The 27,941-nt window shown below is 34.5% G+C and overlaps 1 pseudogene; it reads left to right on the top strand.

Annotated features, from left to right (window-relative positions):
* Positions 1 to 24,490: 24,490 nt before the first annotated feature.
* On the top strand, positions 24,491 to 27,703 carry LOC145131404 (pentatricopeptide repeat-containing protein At2g42920, chloroplastic pseudogene; annotated as a pseudogene).
* The last annotated feature ends 238 nt before the right edge of the window (positions 27,704 to 27,941 follow it).

Below are 27,941 nucleotides of genomic sequence, written 5' to 3'. Positions count from 1 at the left end.
TGAAACTATTATTGCGTATGACTTCAAAACCCGACTAGCAGTCGTAGCTCTTAAAAGTTGTTGCCGTCGAACTCTGAACAAATCAATGACGCGTCCATCAGATAAGGGATCATATATTCCTCCATTCTAGATATCATATGGACTGAGACATGGATTACCTGGCGTGGCCAAGCACTTCGGGGTGTCATCACTAAATCATCGAGGGGCCCACAGATATCGCTTTTATCCCTTTAAGAGTAAAAGGAATGGATAAACTTCGACTCATATGCTTGTTCTACTACTTGTTGAATCATACACAAAGACACGTTTTATAACACCGAGTTACCAAATGCGTTTTCATGCAATCAATGTATAACCAACTCATAGGCAACAAGTCATATCTCTAGGTTTGAAGAATATAAGATATTATCATCTCATTATCACTCGTGATAAAATCCATGAAGTGATTCCAATGAGCGTGGGTTGAATCTAATACTCAGAACTTATGAGTACTCATGAATGTTGTAGCACCACTTGTTATGTCCCATGCCTTGGACATCTACAATCCAGCTTCATGACAGTCTTGATTCATATCTACTTCCAACATATGACCGACTATGGATAGTTTGAATAACTTAGTTATTCAGGAAGAACGACCTAGTTATTCTGGAAGTCAAAACATGCAAAGTGATACACAAGAATAATCGAATCCAATATGGTCTCAGAACTTATGAATATAAATAAAACACCTTTTATTTATCACCATATTGATTACACATTATTAATTGCATACTGTTTCAAACTATCAACTTTATACTTGAATTAAAACAATAGTTGTCCCATGCTCCAAGCATGTACACTATGTTTTCTAAACACTAGTCATGCCATACACCAAGTATGCACACTATGTTTGTCTAAACATTAGTTATGCCATACACCAAGTATGCATACTAAGTTTGTCTATGATCTTTACTTTGTGAAATAGATAGATTGAACATAATTCCAATGATTCTCATTTCACAGTCCCAAATCCTTACCGCAAATTCAAGAATTCCAAATTCATGCCATTTACCGAAATATTGTTAGATTTTAAACTTATATGCATTGATCCTCTTGTAATGATTATGCACAAAGTCACAAAGACTTGTCAACAGACATTACAGAGTATTCCAATAGAGATCAACTCCATGGAAACATCCTTCTTGCATTAAGTTTTTCTAATCTTACACAAATTGAATAACTTCCACCTATGGAAACATTTCCATGTTCCCATTTTGACTATCACTTCTGAACAAGAGTTGCCTCGTTTCAGAATATGTCAATATGGTCCTTCCAAAATTAACATTATACTTCTAACTGTCCCTGAGCAACCAATCTTTGGTAAACCTTAGATTGTTCTCGACAATTGCTTAATCATTTTAGTCATATCCAATTCTAGACCTTTTCCCCTCTTAATGCCCCAGGCATTTGGAAAATTTTAGAAAGGATGAATATTATAGCCAATGCAATCGATCCTATATCCAAAGCATATGGGACACAATTCATGATGTCTCACATAAAGACATGATAATAGACCAGTCCTTTTGCTACAATATTTCTATTTTCCAAGTTCTCATAATTCAGATTATGAAAAGGGATGTCGTAATCATAATCGAATTTTAGAACGCAAATAATGGACCCATATATAGAATTTCCTTATGTTGAGTCATTCCAACACAAAATTCATATATATCCTTGACTAAAGATGATTAAAACCTCAATCTAAGCTTTTAGAATTGAAATGAAGTATAATTTCCTCTCCCCTAATTATAGCAAAACAACTTTTCAACCCCTGCAACTTCACGAATTGAAACTTTTGTTTTCTATAATTAACATCGCTATCTTGCAATACTAATAATAATTATCATGCTCCCACTAACATGATGATTATTAGCATAACACTTATGCTCCCACTAGCTTTGACATATACTCAGAAATCAGCTGAACTTCTAGAAATCAATACTTTATTGACTTTCTTACCAATGTTCAGATTTCTGATACGAGATGTTTTGATAAGACTTTATCAAAATCACACACCTTTCGTTAGATAGCTCAAAATCAATAATTTATTGACTTTCTATCCTGTAAAGTCAAACACTTCATTGAAAGTCAAACTCATTTCTGCCATCATTTAGCACAATTTAGAGTCTGTTTGAACATTCTGAGCCTTGTACACTTAAGGAATAAGTGTCAGGGTTTATCTGCTGGATCTATAGTGCAAAGAACGAGTCTGAAACACCTTGACCTGGAGTTCACGGCCACCACATGGGAGTTTACGGCCGTAAACTCCATGTGGGCCGTAAACTCCATCTTATATGGTGAAAAGATGGTCATTAGTTCATCCCTTTACTTCCCTTGGCCCAAATCCTCTCAAGTATCATCCCGATCTTCGTCCCCGATCTTCAAAACTCGTAAGTTTCTTGCCCTAACTAGTTGATATCTTAGATGATCTAGTGATCTTACATGATTTCATCCGTGAAATCATTCGATTTTGTAGATCTTCAAGTTCCACCAAGAACACCAAGAACACACACTAGTGTTCTTGGCCAGAAACGACCATTCAAGCTCCTAGATCGTAAGTACTCTTGTTCTAACTCATTGTACACTAGGTTTATCATATTTATAGCTTAGAAAACATAAGAAATCATGGGATTCAAGGAGTTTACGGCCAAGACATGTTCTTGGGCCGTAAACCCCTTTTAAGGGTGCAAATGACACCCTAACACCTTAGTAAGCCTTGGTTAGTGACATAGAACCTTACACCATTGACCTAAGGACCACAATTCACGAAATGGTACTCCTTACTATGAGTTTACGGCCGTAAAATCATGGGGGAGTGGTCCCAGGGCCGTAAACACCATACAAGGTCATTTTAGGACCTTAAACCCACCCAAACACTTGTTTAAAGCTTTGGAGCACTTAACCACCTAAGCCCTTAGAGTTTTAAGCCCCTTTTGGTGACCAATTGAGAGTTTACGGCCAGGAGTAAACTCCCCTAGGCCGTAAACTCCAACAAACATGGTCATTGGACCATAAACTCCCGTATGAGGCCTTGCACTCTTTTGTTGCAACCCGATAGCCTCCTAACACTTTTACCAAAGTGTTTTCCTCACATTAGGATATTTATACATGTTTAATTAGTGTTATAATCACTAATTATATATATATATATACATATGTCTTCATATGTTATTAGGATCCTTTTGTGTGTCAAAGTCTTCACTTAACATCAAGCACTTGACCGACACTTCCATCCGATCTACTCGCTACAGGTGAGTTCATACCCCTTAAACAACCTTTTAAATGATTTTAAATGCTTTTATGGGGGGGGAATACAAGTTCAAATATGCTAGTTATCATATCAATCACATGTGATTAATAACCAGCATACAGATGGATTTCCTACACTTTTAGCTGTTTTATCAAACAGGTTACTTCAAATGGCTTTCCAAAACGTTTTTACTTGTTTAAAACTCTTTATTAAACTGCATTTCGTTCTGTATGTTTTCTTTCAAACTTTGTTATACTTTTTATCAAAGGATTTACTTTTGAAATACTTTAAAGAATGACGTCAAGTCATTATTATTTATTTATGGTTCAAAACCCTTGAATGTTTTACAAAACTTCTTTTATTCTTTTAAATTGTTAAAACCATGCCTATATATGTATAGTTATATACGTAATGGTTAAGGGACTTAGGAAGGCTAACCCGCTGAAATTCCTTTTCCTCGTTGGGATGTGGTTTAAAGGTTTCGGTTATCCGTCCGAAGGTCGTTTAACTATCAGTTATATATCATGTATACATATATAGACATAAAAGTTCCATCAGTCAGTTCGGTACCTTTGGGTAGCAAAGGTATACATCCGATTATACTTGTACATTACTAGTAACTATAATCGGTATAGTTAGGAGATACTACTTGCCATTCATAGTACAAGGAATCACACCAGAGTCAGTTCATTCATGAGTCCATACGAATACATGTTGTTTATAGAGATACACTTACTTGGAAACACTTACATGGATACTTTTACATAGATGCCTTGTTAAAAGCATGTCTGCATATGTATAGTTATATAAGTAGTGTTTAAAGGACTTAGGAAGGCTAACATGCTTTATTTCCTTTTCCTCGTTGGGATGTGGTCTGGTGGGTATAGGTTATCCGTCCGAAGGTCGTTTAAATATCAGTTATATATCATGTGTACATATACATACATAATAGTTCTAATCAGTCAGTTCAGTACCTTTGGGTAGCAAAGGTATACGTTCATATACACTTACATGGATACTTTTACCTAGATACTATATGATGAGATACTATTACATATTATACGTGTAGTTCAGATCTGTCTATCCTAGTACCAAAGGATACGAAGGGGTTAACCACTCCTAATCCCTCTGTTAGCTGCAGAGGTAAATGAACATCTCCAGATGCCTACGGTTAATACTTATACTAGGTTACCTTTTCGGGACTAACCATTCCTACACCCTGCTGTTAGCTCCAGAGGACAATGAACATCTACGGATGTCCAAGGTTAATACTATTCGGCAGTCGCAATGTCGGGTTTATCCTAATACAAAAGGATAATGCTTAAGATATTAGATCATTAACTTCATTGTGTGATACATCCACATAATTGACGAGGTAGACTAATGCTTGTATATTTTCCCTATTACTTTTACTTTGTGACATATTCACATAAACGACGAGGTAGACTATATATTTTATTATTAACAGTCATTCAGGGAAAAACCATCTTTGTTACAGAAGACTACTTTCAAAACATTAGGGTCTTGGTAGAAGACTACTTTCAAAACATTAGGGTCTTGGTAGAAGACTACTTTCAAAACAGTAGAGTCTTGGTAGAAGACTACCTTCTTATACTAGTAGGAAATATGGGATTTTCTAGGGTTTTCACACTTATACTAAATGTTTCTTCAAACATTCACCAGTCTTTCATAACAACTTTTCAAAGCAATGACATTAAAATACTTATGAATTCACCAGCTTTAAAGCTGATACTCTCTTTCAAAATAACTTGTATTCTCAGGTCACCAGTAGACAGGTACCGATGCAAGGTCTAGAGAAGACGGAGCAGTCAAGACTCGTCTTTTATTTTGAGTATTCATTATGTTGTTTATACTATGAAAGAACACTTGTAATTAAAATTATACTATTAATGCAATGGATGATGTTGTTGCTTGTTTACTACTTTACATTGTTGTGATACATTACATGACGTCCTCCGCCCCCGAACGTTTCCGCCGTTCCGGTTTTGGGGTGTGACAGTGACCCTTAGTTTATTTTTAAACTTTTTCCACACTTCCAAGTCTAGAATCAATTCTCTCTCAAGTATCATCCAAGGTTCTTCAAAGATCTTCAAGAAAGTAAGTGTTTTCTTCCTTATTTAGTTGATATCTACCTTAATCTAGTAATCTAACATGATTTCATCCATGAAATCATTCCATATATGTAGATCTTCAAGTGTTCTTAGTTTCACCAAGAACACACACTAGTGTTCTTGGACTTTTAGCACCTTTTCAAGCTTCTATCTAGTAAGTGCTTCTATCCTAGAGTATTATAAAGCTAGTTAGACTTCTAAAAATCAAGAAAACACCCAAGGAACCAAGGATCAAAGGTGTTTACGGTCCAAGATGTTCTTGGACCGTAAACCCTAAAAAGGGTGACAAAGTGTGCCCTAGTCCCTTCTAAGCCTTGGAAACTAGCCTAGACCCCTTCCTTGATGTGTTTAGGACTTGAAAACATCAAAAGACCATAGAACATATGTGTTTATGGCCGTAAACACATGGAGAAGTGGTACATGGGCCGTAAACTCCATATTAGAGTGAATTGATGCCACAAACACTTCCTAAGGCTTATACTTGAAGTAGGATACTTCCCAATGACTTGAAAAGCTTCAAAACACAAAAGAGTAGAAGTGCCATGAGTTTACGGCCGTAAACTCATGGGTTTACGACCGTAAACTCAATGAGTTATGGTCACAAAAACCGTAAACTCCCATAGAGGGTCCTCTTGAACCCTAAACCCAATAGCTAAGTCCTACAACCCTTAGATGCAATCCTTAGGACTTATAGCACTTAAATCAAGTGTTTTACATGTCTTAGGATGTCTTAACTTGGTTAATTAGTTGTTTTATAACTAATTGGATACATATATGTGTCATTATATGTTAACTAGGATCCTTGTGTGTGCTCAAGTCTTCACTTGACACTTAGCATCCTATTCAGTCCGTTCATCCAAACCACTCACTACAGGTGAGTTCATACCCCTTAATCAATCTTTTAATTTTTTTAAATGCTTTTATGGGGGGATACAAGTTGAATTCTTATAGTTATTATATCAATCACATGTGATTAATAACTACCACGCAAGTGGATTTCTCACTTTTCAAACTGTTTTATTTCAAACTGTTTTACTTCAAACTGTTTTACAAACTCTTTTACATGTCAATTACTTTTACTAAACTCTTTTACACTTATATTAGGTTAAATGTGTATCTATGTAGATATAGTTATATAAGTAGGATTGAAAGGAATTAGGACTGATAACTCACCTTACCTCCTGTTCCTCGTTTGGTTGTGGACTTAGGGTATCGTTTATTTGTCCGAAGGTCGTTTGAACCCTAGTTATATATTATGTATATGTATATAGATATAAAAGTTCCTTCTTTCTATTTCAAAACCTTTGGGTAGCAAAGGCATACATACATGTTTATTCATTCAAATCATATTACTAGTAAGCTACTATAGGTGTAGTTTAGGGAGTTACTAATACTACTACTAGAACAATGAGTCAGTTCCTACATGAGTCAATACATACAACACATTACGATACATATAACACATTATAATACATACTATACAATACAATATAGCTAGTACGTACTATACTTTTTACAAGAACATACATGTTAGACAGATAGAGAATGCTATGATGAGAAACAAACAATACCATACAGAGAGAACATACATACGAGCTAGACAGAGAGAGAGAGAACACACAATACAGCTAGCACATACATTACATATACATTACTTCGGTAATGTGAGCCACTTAACGGGGGCATGGCACTACCATTCATGACCCGTTTTGTATCCAGAATCTCCTTAATTGGGGAGTGTATGAGTTTGCGTATATATCTATACTGGATTGACTACCTACACCTTGTTGCTCGCTACAGTGGGACTTGCAAGTCTACGGGTGCCAAACATCATTTCTTACGACGTCCTACATCGTCGTTTTACTATAGTCGGTAGCAGGATACAGGCCGATCACATGGTACTTTAAATTACAATTGGTTTAAGGTAGTTAGTACAACAGTAGTTACTTATTACAATAATACAGTACTATTTCATGTTTCCCCATTACATTTACTTTATGATATACACACATAAACAATAATGTAGAAACTATATTTTTGGTTAATGATAGTCATATTTGGGAAAATACATACTCTTACAAGAGACACACACACAGTCACTAGATGCCTTGGTAGAAGGCTACTTTAGTAGGAAACATATGGTTTTCTAGGAGATTCAAACCTTTTCAAAACATTCACAAACTTTTACATACTTACACAGCACATACTTACAAGCACTTTCTTACAAATACAGACACTAATATACTTATGATCTCACCAGCTTTAAAGCTGATAAACTCTTTCAAAATAACTTGTATTCTCAGGTCGCCAGTAGACAGGTACTGGAGCCAGGTTTTTGAGAAGATGGAGCTTGTTCAAGACTCATCTTCTATTTTGATGTATATTTTTGGTGTCTATATAACTTGAGATAACACACTTGTATGAAATTATATTATTAATGCAATGGATGATATTGTTGCTTATTTACTACTTTGCATTGTTGTGATACTGAACATGACGTCCTCCACCCCCGAACGTTTCCGCCGTTCTGGTTTTGGGGTGTGACACTTTCTCTTTACCATTTGGTCAACCGAGTTGACTGTGGCCGATCCCTTTCCATTGGGAAGAGAAAGCCTTTGCTAGATATCCAATGTTACCATTGGGAAGTTGATCTCCTAATCAAATTTGCTTTACTAGTCCACAAATCATTGCTGATTCAGCAACACCAAGCAAATAGATAAGATCATTAAAGGTCATGTCATAGTCTGTTTCATAGTAGTCCCAAAGGAACTCACTATGTGACTTAGAAAGTGATTGAACATTCAACTTTCTTAAGACTTTGACACCCAACTCTCCCAGCTTGTCAATATGTGACTTCATCTCCAAGATGAGATCACACATAGACCTTGCTTTCCAATAGGGCTTGAGTGACCTTGAACTTGTGGGTTATGGAGAATAATTAGAGGAGGTGGAGGAAGTGAAGTTCAAACAGATTTGGGAAGATCATAGATGTCTGAACTAGACATCTTTTGGGAGATATTCAAGATAGTTGATCTAAAGTCCTTAATATAACACCCAATATGAAATATTAAGGCTAGGACCCAACACAATACTTTTATAACTTGGAAGAGGGATGCCGTAATCCAAGCTATAAAATATTTGAAGGTAGGCAAATGACGATTCACCAATTTCCAACATGAAAACGAAATAATTTAATTAGGTTTTACTTGGATTTGAAACCCCTAGATCTTTTGATATTCATTGAATTGTTCAATGGCATGTTTCAATCTCGATTGTGCCCTCTTAAATTTTGTGACTGGGAAGTCGAGGATCACAAAACAAGGTGTGAATAACCATGCAAATATACTTGGTACCCTTAATATTTACCCCTCAATCGATGTGCCGGTTAACCACACGCGCTCCACCGATACTATGATAAACATTAAGTTACCCTTTGCCTACCTTGTTAAATCCAGGTTAGCGTGTCGGTTACCCACACGCGCTCCACTAACGACTTAAGCAAAGTGCAAAGTGTAATTTCATGGGTTAGCACCAAATTCACATTTTCCTAAGTAACTAAGATTGGGAATTTATAATAGTTTAGTTACTTAGTATTTATCATTAATACTTTTAATGAAGGGAGAATTCTAGTCCTTGTCCTACCCGTTCGGCAAACAACCCTCCACCAGTCAAGGAAGCGGTGGGTGAGAGTGGACACCCATTAAACTGTCATTTTATAGGCAGTAACCTTATACCCCCCTTATAGACGGACTTCGTGAATGAGGCCTACTAACGGTAAGACTGGCTTGCTCTTATACATATATATATTATTAACTTATAATACTATAAAGTATAAGGGTTGAATTTTAACTTTTAAAATTCTAAGGGCTTAACTTGGAATTAAAGTATTCATAAGGGAAAACTTTACAAATTCCAAAACTTGAGGGCAAGTTTTGAAACTATTCAAAACTATTCAATTCCATAACTTATGTGTTTAAAGTAGTTTTAATTCAAAAAACTCTTCAAGTTCCATAACTTGAGGACAAGTTATGGAAGACTTTAAACTATTAAAAGAATGTGAATTTTCTTTATTCATAACCTATGGAAATATTTATGAGTTTTATGAATCTTAAATGTGATTTTTCATAAAACTTGAGGACAAGTTACAAAAATACATTTTAGAACCAACTCTTAGATTAATTTGGATTGAAAACAACAATTTCACATAACTTTTCTATTAATCTAAGCAACTCAGATGAACAAGATAATTCAATCAAACTTTTTCATGTAATTAGCCTAACCATTAAACTAATACAAAACATGAATCTATTGACAATTATCTTTGAAATTGGATTAGCATGACCATTACCACATCAAAAACAGGTTTATAAGTTGAAAAACAGCTTAGGGTAATGTTCCTAGTCCAATTCCAGCCAAAACAGTCGAAGATATGCTGTCTGGGGGTCCAACTCGTCGAGTGCATGAACCAACTCGGCGAGTTGGATGAGTTTAGCCGTGGACTCGTCGATTCCCTTCATGGACTCAGCGAGTCTGCTGAACAGACAACAACAAACTTCGATTTTTCAGCCAATTTTGCAAGTATAACAAGAAAACAAGCCTAGGCTCTGATACCACTGTTGGGTTTTAAGCATTCCAACACTCCTAAGTGTATATGCAACCCTAAATACCTTAGATCTATGTTTTCTCTATTATACATGCAAATATTAATATTCCAAGGTATTATCCTAACTAGCATACAAAACATTGATTCATATGGAATAATATAAGCTAGAAGACATACTTTTTGATGTAGCTTGATTCCATGGAGCTTAAGAGCCTAGTGCCCCAAGTGTGACACCTCAAATGGTTCACACAACACCAAATACACTTAGAATAACTTGAGAGAAATGAGACACTTCATGAAATCGGCTAGCCCTCACCATTCCTTCATAGTGGCCGATTTTTGGGAAGAATGAGATGCTTATATAGTGTGTCATAATTAGGGTTACGCCATGTAAACCCTAATTGTCATGGCCTTTCATTTCCATGATCCATGGGTACAAAAACACCATGGGGCATCCTATGGGTTTTAGCCCAACTTGATAATCCATGGAGCATTAGCCCACTATACAAGTATGGATGATTTACACAATCAACCCATATATTTAATTAGTCTCTTTTTGATCACTTAATTAATTCCAAATTAATTATTCATCAATACTAATTAAATAATCTTATTAATATATTATAACTTATAATATATTAATAAACCTTAAGTGTTATTTCTCTCATTTTAGTCTATCCAAATGCATGATGCCATGCAACCCAAATGGACCATGCCAATCGGGTCAAGTACATACCAAATATAGTTATGGACTTAGCCACTAATCTAACAGTCTCCCACTAGGATAAGTCTGAAACTATTATTGCGTATGACTTCAAAACCCGACTAGCAGTCGTAGCTCTTAAAAGTTGTTGTCGTCGAACTCTGAACAAATCAATGACGCGTCCATCAGATAAGGGATCATATATTCCTCCATTCAAGATATCATATGGACTGAGACATGGATTAAAATCGTTCTCTCTGTCCATTTGTTGTTTCCCGAATTCCGATTTATGACAACCGACTAATTCAACAAATCAAATCAGTCCTGGCGTGGCCAAGAACTTCGGGGTGTCATCACTAAATCAGCGAGGGGCCCACAGATATCGCTTTTATCCCTTTAAGGGTAAAAGAAATGGATAAACTTCGACTCATATGTTTATTCTACTACTTGTTGAATCATACACAAAGGCACGTTTTATAACACCGAGTTACCAAATGCGTTTTCATGCAATCAATGTATAACCAACTCATAGGCAACAAGTCATATCTCTAGGTTTGAATATATTATCATCTCATGATCACTCGTGATAAAATCCATGAAGTGATTCCAATGAGCGTGGGTTGAATCCAATACTCAGAACTTATGAGTACTCATGAATGTTGTAGCACCACTTGTTATGTCCCATACCTTGGACATCTACAATCCAGCTTCATGACAGTCTTGATTCATATCTACTTCCAACATATGACCGACTATGGATAGTTTGAATAACTTAGTCATTCAGGAAGAACGACCTAGTTATTCTGGTAGTCAAAACATGCAAAGTGAAACACAAGAATAATCGAATCCAATATGGTCTCAGAACTTATGAATATAAATAAAACACCTTTTATTTATCACCATATTGATTACACATTATTAATTGCATACTGTTTCAAACTATCAACTTTATACTTGAATTAAAACAATAGTTGTCCCATGCTCCAAGCATGTACACTATGTTTTCTAAACACTAGTCATGCCATACACCAAGTATGCACACTATGTTTGTCTAAACATTAGTTATGCCATACACCAAGTATGCATACTAAGTTTGTCTATGATATTTACTTAAATAGATAGATTGAACATAATTCCAATGATTCTCATTTCACAGTCCCAAATCCTTACCGCAAATTCAAGAATTCCAAATTCATGCCATTTACCGAAATATTGTTAGATTTTAAACTTATATGCATTGATCCTCTTGTAATGATTGTGCACAAAGTCACAAAGACTTGTCAACAGACATTACAGAGTATTCCAATGGAGATCAACTCCATGGAAACATCCTTCTTGCATTAAGTTTTTCTAATCTTACACAAATTGAATAACTTCCACCTATGGAAACATTTCCATATTCCCATTTTGACTATCACTTCTGAACAAGAGTTGCCTCGTTTCAGAATATGTCAATATGGTCCTTCCAAAATTAACATTATACTTCCAACTGTCCCTGAGCAACCAATCTTTGGTAAACCTTAGATTGTTCTCGACAATTGCTTAATCATTTTAGTCATATCCAATTCTAGACCTTTTCCCCTCTTAATGCCCTAGGCATTTGGAAAATTTTAGAAAGGATGAATATTATAGCACATGCAATCGATCCTATATCCGAAGCATATGGGACACAATTCATGATGTCTCACATAAAGACATGATACTAGACCAGTCCTTTTGCTACAATATTTCTATTTGCCAAGTTCTCATAATTCAGATTATGAAAAGGGATGTCGTAATCATAATCGAATTTTAGAACGCAAATAATGGACCCATATATAGAATTTCCTTATGTTGAGTCATTCCAACACAAAATCCATATATATATCCTTGACTAAAGATGATTAAAACCTCAATCTAAGCTTTTAGAATTGAAATGAAGTATAATTTCCTCTCCCCTAATTATAGCAAAACAACTTTTCAACCCCTGCAACTTCACGAATTGAAACTTTTGTTTTCTATAATTAACATTGCTATCTTGCAATACTAATAATAATTATCATGCTCCCACTAACATGATGATTATTAGCATAACACTTATGCTCCCACTAGCTTTGACATGTACTCAGAAATCAGCTGAACTTCTAGAAATCAATACTTTATTGACTTTCTTACCAAAGTTCATATTTCTGATACGAGATGTTTTGATAAGACTTTATCAAAATCACACACCTTTCCTTAGATAGCTCACATGTGTGTCTAAACAATTTTTAGAACTATGAAAAGGGATGTCGTAATCATAGTCTCAATTGTTTAGGCCTTTTCCATTTCTCACAAGTCCATGTTAGTGTGCCGGTTAACCACACACGCTCCACTAACGACTTTGAGAATGCAAATATCACAACTGTTATCTACTTAAAATCTACTTAGTGAAAGTGTTTCCTCACCATCATTTTCATGAATCGGAGAGAAACCTTACGACACTTAGATTTTATGGTGTATGTGTTCTTATCCATGTGAATTTGTCAAAACCATAATCACAAGACAAGGATAATGACAAATCAAAACTCATATGGATTGAACTCAATCTTAATTTCTTGGCACCTGGCAGCACAAGGGCCTGCCATTGCTTCCAAGTTGTTATGTAACCAATTGAGAACTCTCATAACTCATATGCAAAGCCAACTTTAACTGGAATGGGCACAGAAATAGAAATATGTCAACACGATAGGTTATAAACCTCACGTCGTGTGCTAGTGTCAAACTACAGGTTTTTATTCTTGATTAGATCTTGAAATTCTTTCAGGATCTTTAAGACTCCCACTGTCCTCTTGACATTTAAGACTATCTTGCCAAATATTCAAGAGATAGTGCAGATTCTTTATCAAGACAAACACTTCACACAATTGGCCTTAGTTAGTTTTTGTTTTATCCAAAACATCACAACTTACCAATTTCATATGTACAAGAGTAGAAAACATTTTACTCTTACATTTGACAAGTGTTATAAACCTTCTTTAAGATGTGTCACTCAAGTTACAATCTTGGAGTACGACTCTAAGACTTGTTTTGGAATGAAGTATGACTCATCTTCTTGATTTAACCATTTCAACAATTCATGACTCATCTTCTTAGCCATAAGAATGCACTATGATGTCCTTAGAAGACCAATTTTGATATGGTTCTTTAATCACTAAGATGATCACAAAACATGATACTAAAGTACTCTCCCATCTTTTTAGATTTGAGAAACTTTTATCTTTCTGCCTAATTTGATTATTCTCATTCGTTCTGCCATACATCGAAACTTTTCCAATGTTTCAGTATTATACTTAATCTGGTAAGTAAAACCATATTTACTAAACTTTAGTAAATCATGACGAATAGTCTTAACGATCTTTGTGGTGGACTTGATCAGTGCACAAGAATGTGTACTTAATCCCTTAGTCCTTCACTTGACTCACATATACATGTGAACAAGGAATTAGTCTTAATTTTCCAACGATGAAAATTCTCATTCATCATACTATACAACTTGCATGATTCCAAGTTTCGGTCCAATTAAAACTTGGGTTATGAGAATCTTTCCTTATTTGGTAAATTAGACATTACCACAAATGAAAGAAACAAATCCATTTTCCAATATTGCTATCAATGGAATCATATAAGCAACAATTTTTCACAAATGCCATTGTAAAGATACTTAGAATAAATAAAATAAAAAATTTTCCTTTTATTTTAAAACTTTGCGGAAAAACTTATCCTTACAGTGCAAAAGCTTATGAAAAACTTGTTGTTATCTATTCCTAAGCAATGTATCATAACTCCTAATCAACAGCTCAAAATTATGATCACCGAACCATGCAATCGAAATCCATCTTCGCGATCAGAATCAGCATATACTTCCTTTAAGTTTCTTAACTTTTCTTTGATTCTTAAAACATCAACATGTGACCCAGTCACATCATGTAATAAGAATCTCAGAATAGAAACTTAACAAAGTTAGATAGTGTACTTTACCTGAAGTAGAGTCAAACTTCTTGACTTGATCAACCTTACGATCTTTCAGGTAAATAGGCAGCTTCGCAATCAATGCCACTTCCTTTCGCAAGAGAAACATATGGACTCTTTGGGAATGGTACATGGGACAATCACAGACTTAGTCGTTCTCTTTACCATTTGGTCAACCGAGTTGACTGTAGCCGATCCCTTTCCATTGGGAAGAGAAAGCCTTTGCTAGATATCCAATGTTACCATTGTCAATGTCCATTGGGAAGTTGATCTCCTAATCAAATTTGCTTTACTAGTCCACAAATCATTGCTGATTCAGCAACACCAAGCAAATAGATAAGATCATTAAGGGTCATGTCATAGTCTGTTTCATAGTAGTCCCAAAGGAACTCACTATGTGACTTAGAAAGTGATTGAACATCCAACTTTCTTAAGACTTTAACACCCAACTCTCCCAGCTTGTCAATATGTGACTTCATCTCCATGATGCGATCACACATAGACCTTGCTTTCCAATAGGGCTTGAGTGACCTTGAACTTGTGGGTTATGGAGAATAATTGGAGGAGGTGGAGGAAGTGAAGTTCCAAGAGATTTGGGAAGATCATAGATGTCTGAACTAGACATCTTGTGGGAGATATTCAAGATAGTTGATCTAAAGTCCTTAATATAACACCCAATATGAAATATTAAGGCTAGGACCCAACACAATACTTTTATAACTTGGAAGAGGGATGGCCTAATCCAAGCTATAAAATATTTGAAGGTAGGCGAATGACGATTCACCAATTTCCAACATGAAAACGAAATAATTTAATTAGGTTTTACTTGGATTTGAAACCCCTAGATCTTTTGAGATTCATTGAACTGTTCAATGGCAAGTTTCAATCTCGATTGTGCCCTCTTAAATTTTGTGACTGGGAAGCCGAGGATCAGAAAACAAGGTGTGAATAACCATGCAAATATACTTGGTACCCTTAATATTTACCCCTCAATCGATGTGCCGGTTAACCACACGCGCTCCACTGATACTATGATAAACATTAAGTTACCCTTTGCCTACCTTGTTAAATCCAGGTTAGTGTGTCGGTTACCCATACGCGCTCCACTAACGACTTAAGCAAAGTGCAAAGTGTAATTTCATGGGTTAGCACCAAATTCACATTTTCCTAAGTAACTAAGATTGGGAATTTATAATAGTTTAGTTACTTAGTATTTATCATTAATACTTTTAATGAAGGGAGAATTCTAGTCCTTGTCCTACCCGTTCGGCAAACAACCCTCCACCAGTCAAGGAAGCGGTGGGTGAGAGTGGACACCCATTAAACTGTCATTTTATAGGTAGTAACCTTATACCCCCCTTATAGACGGACTTCGTGAATGAGGCCTACTAACGGTAAGACTGACTTGCTCTTATACATATATATATATATATATATATATATATATATATATATATATATATATATATATATATATATATATATATATATATATATATTATTAACTTATAATACTATAAAGTATAAGGGTTGAATTTTAACTTTTAAAATTCTAAGGGCTTAACTTGGAATTAAAGTATTCATAAGGGAAAACTTTACAAATTCCAAAACTTGAGGGCAAGTTTTGAAACTATTCAAAACTATTCAATTCCATAACTTATGTGTTTAAAGTAGTTTTAATTCAAAAAACTCTTCAAGTTCCATAACTTGAGGACAAGTTATGGAAGACTTTAAACTATTAAAAGAATATGACTTTTCTTTATTCACAACCTATGGAAATATTTATGAGTTTTATGAATCTTAAATGTGACTTTTCATATAACTTGAGGACAAGTTACAAAAATACATTTTAGAACCAACTCTTAGATTAATTTGGATTGAAAACAACAATTTCACATAACTTTTCTATTAATCTAATCAACTCAGATAAACAAGATAATTCAATCAAAGTTTTTCATGTAATTAGCCTAACCATTAAACTAATAAAAAATATGAATCTATTGACAATTATCTTTGAAATTAGATTAGCATGAACATTACCACATCAAAAACATGTTTATAAGTTGAAAAACAGCTTAGGGTAAAGTTCCCAGTCCAATTCCAGCCAAAACAGTCGAAGATATGTTGTCTGGGGGTCCAACTCGTCGAGTGCATGAACCAACTCGGCGAGTTGGATGAGTTTAGCCTTGGACTCGTTGAGTCCCTTCATGGACTCGGCGAGTCTGCTGAGCAGACAACAACAAACTTCGATTTTTCAGCCAATTTTGCAAGTATAACAAGAAAACAAGCCTAGGCTCTGATACCACTGTTGGGTTTTGAGCATTCTAACACTCCTCAGTGTACATGCAACGCTAAATACCTTAGATTTATGTTTTCTCTATTATACATGCAAATATTAATATTCCAAGGTATTATCCTAACTAGCATACAAAACATTGATTCATATGGAATAATATAAGTTAGAAGACATACCTTTTGATGTAGCTTGATTCCATGGAGCTTAAGAGCCTAGTGCCCCAAGTGTAACACCTCAAATGGTTCACACAACACCAAATACACTTAGAATAACTTGAGAGAAATGAGACACTTCATGAAATCGGCTAGCCCTCACCATTCCTTCATAGTGGCCGATTTTTGGGAAGAATAAGATGCTTATATAGTGTGTCACAATTAGGCTTACATCATGTAAACCCTAATTGTCATGGCCTTTCATTTCCATGATCCATGGGTACAAAAACACCATGGAGCATCCATGGAGCATCCTATGGGTTTTAGCCCAACTTGATAATCCATGGAGCATTAGCCCACTATACAAGTATGGATGATTTACACAATCAACGCATATATTTAATTAGTCTCCTTTTGATCACTTAATTAATTCCAAATTAATTCTTGATCAATACTAATTAAATAATCTTATTAATATATTATAACTGATAATATATTAATAAACCTTAAGTGTTATTTCTCTCATTTTAGTCTATCCAAATGCATGATGTCATGCAACCCAAATGGACCATGCCAAACGGGTCAAGTACATACCAAATATAGTTATGGACTTAGACACTAATCCAACACGTAGACCCTTGGGCCGTAAACCCCTGGGCCGTAAACCTTACGGCCGTAAACCTAGTTCATGGCCACAAACCCAGTTCACAGCCGCAAACCAGGTTCACAGCCGCAAACCCTGTTCATGGCCGCAAACAACCTTGAGCCGAGAACCTTGGCTGAAAACCCACTTTTTCCACTTCAAACAAGTCTCGGTAACATTCCTAAACCAAAAACAAGTGTTTTCTAACACTTTAATTAATGGTTTCGCTAATTAAAATACAATTATGTGTTTAATTATCATTAGGATACCGTTAGTTCTGCATACTCTAACTCGAGGGTCATCTTTCCGGTTTTGCTGTCGAGCACGTGCACATAATCAACTGTGAGTTCATACCCCTACGCTTTTACTATTTTTAACGTTTTCAGGTGGGAATACAAGCCAAACAAAAATAAATTTTTGTGTTCTTATACAAAGGATTTCAACAGAATTAAAACTTATGCAATTGATACAACTAAGAGATCACTACCTTTTATAAAATATTTAGATAATTTATCCCTTTTGTAACATGTTGAGCATAAGGGAAGTATTCAAATTACAACCATAATTGCAAAGTTTTCAAGACAATACGTGAAACGAATACATAACATACATGTAAACTATAATAGGTATTGTTTGGGATTTCAACACAAGGTTTTATCAATTCCAGAGCTTATACATTAACAAACATATAAACTATGATAGATGTCGTTTATGACATACAATACTATTTTCTGAACACAAGAGTACAACACTAAATAATTATTTAAGTATAATTACTTTTACTCTACAAGTATACGTACAGATTCAAGTACAAGAGAACACTACAACACTACATGTAAACTAGTTAATACAGGGTTATGAGGCACTACTTCAATTGTACCCTTCAGGGTGCGGAACTAAATCCTACCACAGTATAACCAGAGTCTCCTGGAGGGATAGCGTGAGATTTGTGAATAGATCTATTCGGGACTGACAATCCCACACCTAAACTGCTAGCTACAGTTAGGCAGGCATGCCTAGGGTGACAAATATCATACCATTCTGACGCCTGAAGAACATCATAGAGGTCACTAGGTCATATCAAGCATTATTATACCAAACTCACAACAGTATAAGCTAATCATATGTTTACGGGATTTCATTCTTCATTAGTTTTACTTTAATTAATAGAACTACTACGCACTACACTGGAGGATTCCAGGGAATACAAATACATGGTTTTATTTTAAGTAATAAAACTACTATACATACTGATGGTAGCCAGGGGTTTTCATACAAAGGTTTTCGTGCAGAACACACTATACAATACAGTTGGTGGTGACCAGACATGCAAATTAACATTTTCATATACTGCTACAAAACACAGTAACGAACATACAATTTGGGTCTTAGGGCTAAGACTACTTTTCAACACTAAAGAAAATATTGGATTTTCTTGAGAAACATACCAACATTTTACAGATTCAAAGAAATGTTTTCATTACAAAAACATCCTTATGAACTCACCAACTTAAATGTTGATACACTTTCAAAATCTCTTGTATTCTTAGGGAACCGGTAGACAGGTACACCCGCAGGCTTTTGAGAAGACGGAGCATATAGAGTCGCGTCTTTTATACTTTTGTTATACTTTTGCTGTATACAAATTATGTATCAAACATATGTAAATACCTTATATATTCAATGTAATGGTTGTGTTTACTTTGATTACTATGATGCAATTGTTGTGATACTGTACATGACGTCCTCTGCCCCTCGAACGTTTATGTCGTCTCGGTTGGGGGTGTGACATCCACGATAGGCCTTCCAAAGTCCATGTTCCTATCAGTTGCCAATGCGATTGAAAGGCATTCGGATATTAGTTGTTCCAATTCTTCAATGGTTTGGGGAAGCCCTGAATCAGGGGGTGGTGGCATTGGTGTGTTAGAAGATGGTGTTTCTGCTTCAGGGGTCATCGCTGGATTTGTTCGACCCTTTTGGGATGCCCAACTTTTGGTTGTGGAGTTGGGACATCTGAGTTTAAACGAGTACTCTTTCTTGGTGGCATATTAACATCCTATAACAGTTAGTAAGTTTGCGATGTTAGTGTTAGTCATTTTTAGATTTTATTTTGAACGATTATTTTTGTTTGTAGCTTTTTCACAGCAATTGTTGTTCACAAATTGGTTCATATGATAGTTCGACAAGGTTTTGAAACTAACTACATCATATATTTCATTTTAAACATTAGTATCCATTTACATCAGTCTTTACTTGTACAAAATGTAAAGACCTATGTTTTAAGGGTACAAAAGCCCTAAATTTTGCTATAGTACAAGTGAAACAAACAAAACTAACATATGCTCACATAACCTAACATATCCGAAGAGTTATATCAACATTTGCAAGTTTAACAACTTGCCTGCTACAACCCGATACTTCTTATCACCAAAAATTCATGAACTGGGCCACCGTATTATACAACTCGGTGTGCCTTGCAACCAGTTATGTGTGGTCTGCATGCCTTTCTTTGACTGTTTCATGGCTTTCTTCGAGTGTTTCATGGATTTCTTCGAGTGCTACATGCCTTTCTTCTATTCCATCTGCCAGAGAGAGAGCAGTATCGTTTTGATTCTCCATAGCAGTCATCCTTGCATTGTAGTTCATCCAGTTGTTATGGTGGTAGTTCATCCTTTGGTGGAGGTTATCTAACTCAATTTGGTATTGTTCTTGCTGTCTCCCCATACGAGTCATTCCTCCTCTCGTCAGTGCTACATGTCCTTGCATGGTGCTTAGTTCATCACTGATGTGCTAGACTTGTCCATGCAAGCGCGTATTTTCTTCGAATAGGAAAGACAAGTCATCAATTTCCATGGAAGATGGAGGTGTAGTTCCCGATGCTTGACCTTTCTTGAAAGTTATCGCGGCCTTCCTTTCGGATATCTACTTGTTCATCTTATTGCTCTCCCAAGCAAGTTGATCTACCCTCTTTTGGGTGTAGGAAAGCCTCTTGCTTTGCCTTAGAGTTGTGGGTCTCCGATCTGGGATTGATATCTTGGCAGTTTTCCTGGGACATCGACTTGGAGTTGTAGTGAAAGTGTGAATTGGGGTAGATGGAGATGTGGCAGATGATTCTGATTCGGTTATCACGATCACTTCGTAATTATCTTCCTCATCCATATCTTCCTCGGGATCCTCTTCCATGTCCTCCTCAGGATCTTCTTCGGGATCTTCTTTAATCTCGATCTCCTCCTGCTGCATCGGTCCCTCCTCGATTGGTGGGATAGGGTTATATGCCATAGGGAGCTCGAGGTAGTATGGATCTCTAGGGATTACAGGAAGCATGGATTGCTTTGTTGGGGGGGTTGAACCAATATCCACTGTTCGTCCATCTAAAATGGATTTTAAAGAAAATATTAGAATCCAAGGTACATCAATAAATATAAAAATATTATACTTACATGCTATTTGGTTCTATCAATTATTCATGTCTATTGACTGGTTTTAGTTTCCTTAAAACTCCAACTTTTTAGTTTATCAATTATTTCATTTAGTTTGGATAATGCATAAGGCCCGATCAGAATAATACTTAGGTGTGCAAGCTAGGTCTAGTTGTGATAAAGCCTATGTATTATGAAACGTATTTGATTAATTGATCTAAATTCTTGTGTTTTGAGTTTTTTTTCATTACACACATGGATGAGTTTTTATAAAATCAATAATAAATATTAATTTATGTTTAGTAAAACTCTATATTTAAGTTTTTGTAGGATAGCGGTATATCTATGCCTACTAGAGTAAGCCCTAGACTATAGTTGTATTTTTAGAAAAATAATTAGTTCTTTATAGTCGTTAGCCCCGAACGACGGCGGAAACGTCGGGGTTGCGACGTTTGCAATTGGAACCACAGTCAATCACATATATCGAACATTCATAAATTAATATATTACAAACTTTGGTTTTGAAAACATTATTATTACAATATAGTGATTATTCAAACGCGAAACATTAAAATAAACCAAATTAATAACAAAAGAAAGGAAATACGATCTCGTTGAAACCGATGGTTTACCTCCGGCGTCTTAGTTACCTGAGAATACACATTTAAAATACGTCAACAAAATTTGTTGGTGAGTTCCACATGTTTTTGACTCCATGAATTTTATATAAAATAGCCAAATAGAATTTGGAGTATTTGCAAAAAGATGTTTAAACCAAAAATGTTACTGGTATAATTATCATGAATTGTACAATTGTAAACCGATCTAATTATTTATGTTAACTTACTTATAGTACATAAGTAATGACTAACATCTTTTCATGAGGTGCAGTATAAAGTATTTATTTTATTTAAATAAATCGTTCGACATCCTACAAACAAAACTTTATACTACATACAACTTTGCCGAAGTTTGTATTAGTATTTATGTATCCGGGAAATTGTGGTGTAAATAAATGAGCTATGACTTGTTCACGCCTCTGTAAAGGACAATAAATAGGGTGGTGCTTGTCGTCCTAACGACGCTTCATCAATGTTGTGATAAAATAATACGATAAAAACATAAATTTATCATCCGATTTGTCTCGTCACACGAAGGTTGTAGCTAAAAACCATACGGACGGGGGTGTCAACCCGTATAGATCTATACACAACGTTCTTCGCTCACAAAAGATTAACGGTTATAACAGAGGACTTCACTAAGTTGGTTTTCTTAGTTTGATGAAAAAGAGACTCCCACAACAATCCAAAGTTTAGTTATTGTTCTACTATTGACAATATTTGGAAACATAATTTCGTACGTTTACCAACTTTAAAGGTAAGTTAATACTGTTTCCTAGACAATATAACGACTTGATTTTATACGAATGATAATGTACATATTATTATTAACGAATAATAACTTTCTTTTTATAATTCGTTATCGAGTATAAACATAACCGTAAATTTCAAGTTATTTATATAGTCTTGCTAAAGTCTAGTTTATGTCGGGACATAATTATAATCATATATAGTTGTATGTTAATATAATCACTTTTACTCATAAAATATCCACGTGATTATATCATGTCTATTTATAGTAATAGCATAAAGTATATATATATATATATATATATATATATATTGGACTTCGTTTTACAAAGTGTCCATTTTTTTAAAATAATAATACATGTATATCTTTATAAATCATTTCATGTAAATTCTAACATGAAATGAATTATGGTATGTCTTTGTGACATGTTTGAGAAAACAGTTTGAAATATTTAATATTAGCATAAAATGGAATATAAACTCAAATATAACATAAAATGTAAATAAACTTAAAAAAGTGTTAATAGTGACATAATTGGTCATGTGTACCCCCCCCCCCTTCTCCAGAAATTATTTAAAAGGTAAAATGGAGCTGTGGATACTCACTTTTGTCGCGTGACGGTATTTGGTTCGAGGAAGTCATGATGTTTCTGGTTCCATCGAGGCTTGAGATTTGAATTTTTTTGGGAGGTCTTAATACATAAGGCATAAATTAACAATAAGTTAGACATCCATTAAGTTTTATTTTAGTTACTACATGTTAGTTTTATGATAGAAAAAATATATAATAATAAAGAATTTATATAGTTTCTTCTTGGGTTCACAATGAGTTGCCAAAAAGGGGTTGAAAGGTGATGGAGTTGGAGTGTAATATTTGGGAGAGTTTGTTGGAAAATGAAGGAAAGGAATGAGGGAGGTGGTCGATATTTATAGAAGAGAGGATGTGTAAAATGGTTACAAATATTTGGCAAGATTTGATGAAATCTCGATGGATTTACCACTTGCAGCTTGATGTCCTTAGTTAAAGATAGAGTGGTAACTATCTAGTTGGGATTAATTTTCTTTTAGTCTAGAAAGTAGCATAGCTTATCTGATGTCATGTCGGCAAGTTGCCTAGAAGTTTCTTTATTTTTTTATGGGTCCTACTTTGGACACACCACTCTATTAAACACTAATCTAATATACCTAAACTAATCATTGTCATAATCATTACCATTAATAAATTATTACTTACATTGTTTTCCGAAAAAATATTTTTTTTCTTTTCTATCTCTCTATCTCTCTGTTTATATATATATATATATATATATATATATATATATATATATATATATATATATATATATATATATATATATAGTAGCCGTTTACCCGCGCCAAGCGACAGGTACAAATAGTTTTTTTCTTTCATAAATTAGTTTCTGGAGACAATTCATACTATTGAAAAATTCAATATAGTTAAAAAAAATACAAGTTCAAAGTTAAAAATACATAAATTTAATTATAATGTCCCTAGTTTGTAACGGGAGCACATGCAAATTCTTTCAAAGAAAATAATACATATATTTTAAGCATTCAAAGTGTAAGAACCCATGAAATACGATGACACACGTCAAAGTCTAAAGATAATACACATTCCAAGTCACCATATTTGAGTTTACATTTCAACTTTGCAAATATAATTGTACATGTACAAACACCAAGCATGTCCATAACGTAATGAGATCTCTAAGTCTAGGGTGGTGGTAATATATAACCAAATCTAGACTTTGTGCCCAATGTCGACCTTGCTGGACATTTTCCATTAGTGGGGTGTAGAAGGTGATGGATTTTAGGACCATCAGCTCCAGGGTGGTGATGGTGATGGACATAGTGATTAGTGGGGTGTAGATCATGGTGGTGGTTGCGGAAGTCTATGACATTGGAGGTGAGTATCGGGGAGCGTATTTTAGGGTTTTTTAAGACGGGTGGTTGAGAGAATGTGAGAGAGAGTGGAAAAGCTTTATAACGTGTACATGGTATTAGACGATTCAATTGGATATGATGAATACTTGCTCAAATTTCGACGCGTTCAAAATCTTATCATTTTTATGACTTTTTCAGAAATATTGACCGGATAAGATTCAATATTAAACCGACTCAATTGGATATGATGAATACTTGGTCAAACTTTGACGCATTCAAAATCTTATCATCTTATGACTTTTTTATAAATATTTACCGGATAAGATTCAATATTAGACCGATTCGATTGGATATGATGAATACTTGGTCAAACTTTGACGCATTCAAAATCTTATCATCTTATGACTTTTTCATAAATATTGACCGGATAGGATTCAATATTAGACCGGTTTAATTGGATATGATGAATACTTGGTCAAACTTTGACGCATTCAAAATCTTATCATGTAACTTATAATAACTCAATTAAAAATATTCTAGCTAAGTACGTATTATATGTGACATACATAAATTATATGTATTATTGAAAAGATAAATAAAAAAAATCATAATAAAAAATTTTAATACAACTTTTATAACGAATATCATTGGGCGTGTTCGGCACGCAGCTTTTGGGAGCTTCTAGCTTCTAGCTTTTAAGAAAACGTTAGTTAAAAAGAAAAAGTCTCGTTCGGCGACAGAAGCGTTTAGCTTCTAACCTAAAAAAACGCTCCAAAATCAAAAGCTACATGGAGTAGCTTTCAACTAAACGCTCCAAAATCAAAAGCTACCAGCTACCCGCTACCAATTAGTTTTGTCGAACACGCCCGTTTTTCTAAATTCTAAATTAAATTAGAGACCGAAACAATTTAAACCATTTTTTAAGGATATAAAAGTAACAATTATACAGAAAAAGATGTAATTAGCTTTTAGGGATGGAGTTTCCTAAATCCAAATACATATGCGGTAACCAAACAAAATCAATTTCCATTTCATTTTATGTTTTCTAGTGACATTCTATTACTCTCTTTTACAGTTTTTTTTTCATTGGGTCAAAAAGATATTTTTAATTTCTACTACATTCTTTTCAGTTTTTTTTGTCTGTCCAAGATATCTCGTAAATGATTTTTTTGTCTGCCCAAAGTATTTCATTGATATTCCATATCGTTTCAAAAAAAAAAAAATCTTTTTGTTGTTATTTATTTTTATAAGACTTTTATCCAAATGTGTTGTCTATTTTTTATAAATTTTAAATACATATATGTATATCCTTATAATTTTACAAAGACAAAAACTGAAAATTAAGAAATCAAAGTGTCTTGAAATTTCCACATAAATTAAAAGAGATTAACAAATCCAAATCATACTTATATTTAGCATACGTGTTTTTATTTACTAAGTTTTATTTTACAATCCTTTTTCTTTGAACTTTTGATTATATCAAGTTTAATTTTCCATATCATTAAATTTATTATACGTAAATTAATATTAAAAAATAATATAAGTAATACATTTATTATTGTTCATTTGACACATTTCTAGAAAAACCAAACCAAATGCATCTTCCTATCTAATAAACGAAACCTTTTCTCCACGTGTCACTTCCACCAAGCATTTTACATCAAAGTAAATTTCTAGTTATACCCCTCATTCATTCAATATTCAATTCAGTTCAACTTTTTTGGATCTAAATTTGAATTCAAATTTTGAAATACAAAGTATCTCTTAAGAATCAATTTCTCTCCCCTCTTTAGAAAAACCTAGGTGTCGGGACCTTCGTCTTTGTGTAGCTTCAAGATCCGGACTTGGATTTCAATCTTCACCCCATCCCTCTTCACTCCTAAACAATAAATGGATCCGAAAATAGGTATTTATTCTTTTAGTTCGATTTTCATCTTACCTCCCATGCTATGGATATCAGATATTGTCGTTTGCAGCCACCTCCCCTGCTGCGGATATCATCTATGCTTTCATGCTCTTCAATCAAGTTCAGAACCCTAACCTTTTTCACATGGGATACAAGTTTCTCCAGGAGCTCCAACCGACGAATGAAAATATCTTTTTTATTGATATGTTGGTTCATTTATCTGTGGACCCAGAAAGACTCACTTACCCTTCAGTTTTCAAGGATTATACATAACTTGGTTTGGCACGAGATGGAACTCAGCTTCATGGCAGAATTTTGAAATTAGGGTTACAATTTGATGTTTATATAAGTAACACCATCATACACATGTATGCCAATTGTGGGTATTTTGGTGAAGCGATTCAACTCTTTGGAGATGGTGCAGATGTGGATGTTGTTGCTGGGAATACAATGATTATGTCTCTTGGAAAATTTAGGAACATAGACAATGCACATGATATGTTCGATGAAATGCCTCATAGAAACTCTGTTTCTCGGAATAATATGAGAAATGGGTATGTAAGAAAAGGGAAGTGGGTTGAAGCATTAGATCTTTTTAGAATCATGCAAACAAGGAAGATGAAGCCAAGTCAGTTCATCTTGGTGAGTTTGTTAAATGCTTCAGCAAACTTAGGAGCATTGAATCAAGATGAGTGGATTCATGATTAAATAATGCAGAACAAAGTGGAACTTAATGTAATCATGATTATTACAATAATAAACATGTATTGCAAATATGGGAGCATCGATAGAGCACGAAAAGTCTTGAATCATCCCCTATACATGGATTATCTTCTTCAGACTCAATGATCATGGGTCTTGCAATCCATGTCCATGGGAATGAAGCAATCAAGTTATTCTCAAAGCACGAATCATCTATCTTTAAGCCCGATTGTATAACTTTCATTGGTGTTATAACTTTCATCTATCTTTACGCAACTGGCCTCTATGTATGTATCCTATTTATTATGTCATTATGTTCATTGGTATGACCTACATGCAAGTTGCTTCACTTTGTATTTCATATTTTTTTTAGTAAATTACATGCTTTCTTTAGCAGTTGTTATGAGTTTATGGTAGCGATCGTTACTAATATAAAATGACAAGATATATACAATAATGTAAGTATTGTATTGCTATATATGTAAAAAATCAATTTTTTGGCAGACATATATGATGATTTACTTTTACAGAGAGTTAATCTTAGTGTTGTTGAGAAGTTGCATAAAGTTGCCCCTACCTGTGTAATGTTGTAGCTTGGGGATCAGTTTTTATTAATTTTATGTTTCATGTTTTTTATTATTTTAACTTAAATCAATTTATTTTAGTTATTTTAGTGGCATGATATCCTTTTATTTGTAGAGGGCATATGTGTAAAATCAATTCCGAGGGTAAAATTGCCAAGCTACTGAAAAGATGTTACTTCTCAGGATCTGGGCTTCTAAAAAATCTATGACAGGATGTTAGAGCGAGTTTTAGTTTTTAATCACAGAA

Source organism: Lactuca virosa, chromosome 8 (genome assembly GCF_052849685.1).
Source record: "Lactuca virosa cultivar CGN04683 chromosome 8, Lactuca_virosa_CGN04683_v6, whole genome shotgun sequence".
NCBI classification, from domain to species: Eukaryota; Viridiplantae; Streptophyta; class Magnoliopsida; order Asterales; family Asteraceae; genus Lactuca; species Lactuca virosa.
The sequence above is the reverse complement of the archived record's forward strand: the minus strand, read 5'-3'. Positions and strand labels throughout refer to the sequence as shown.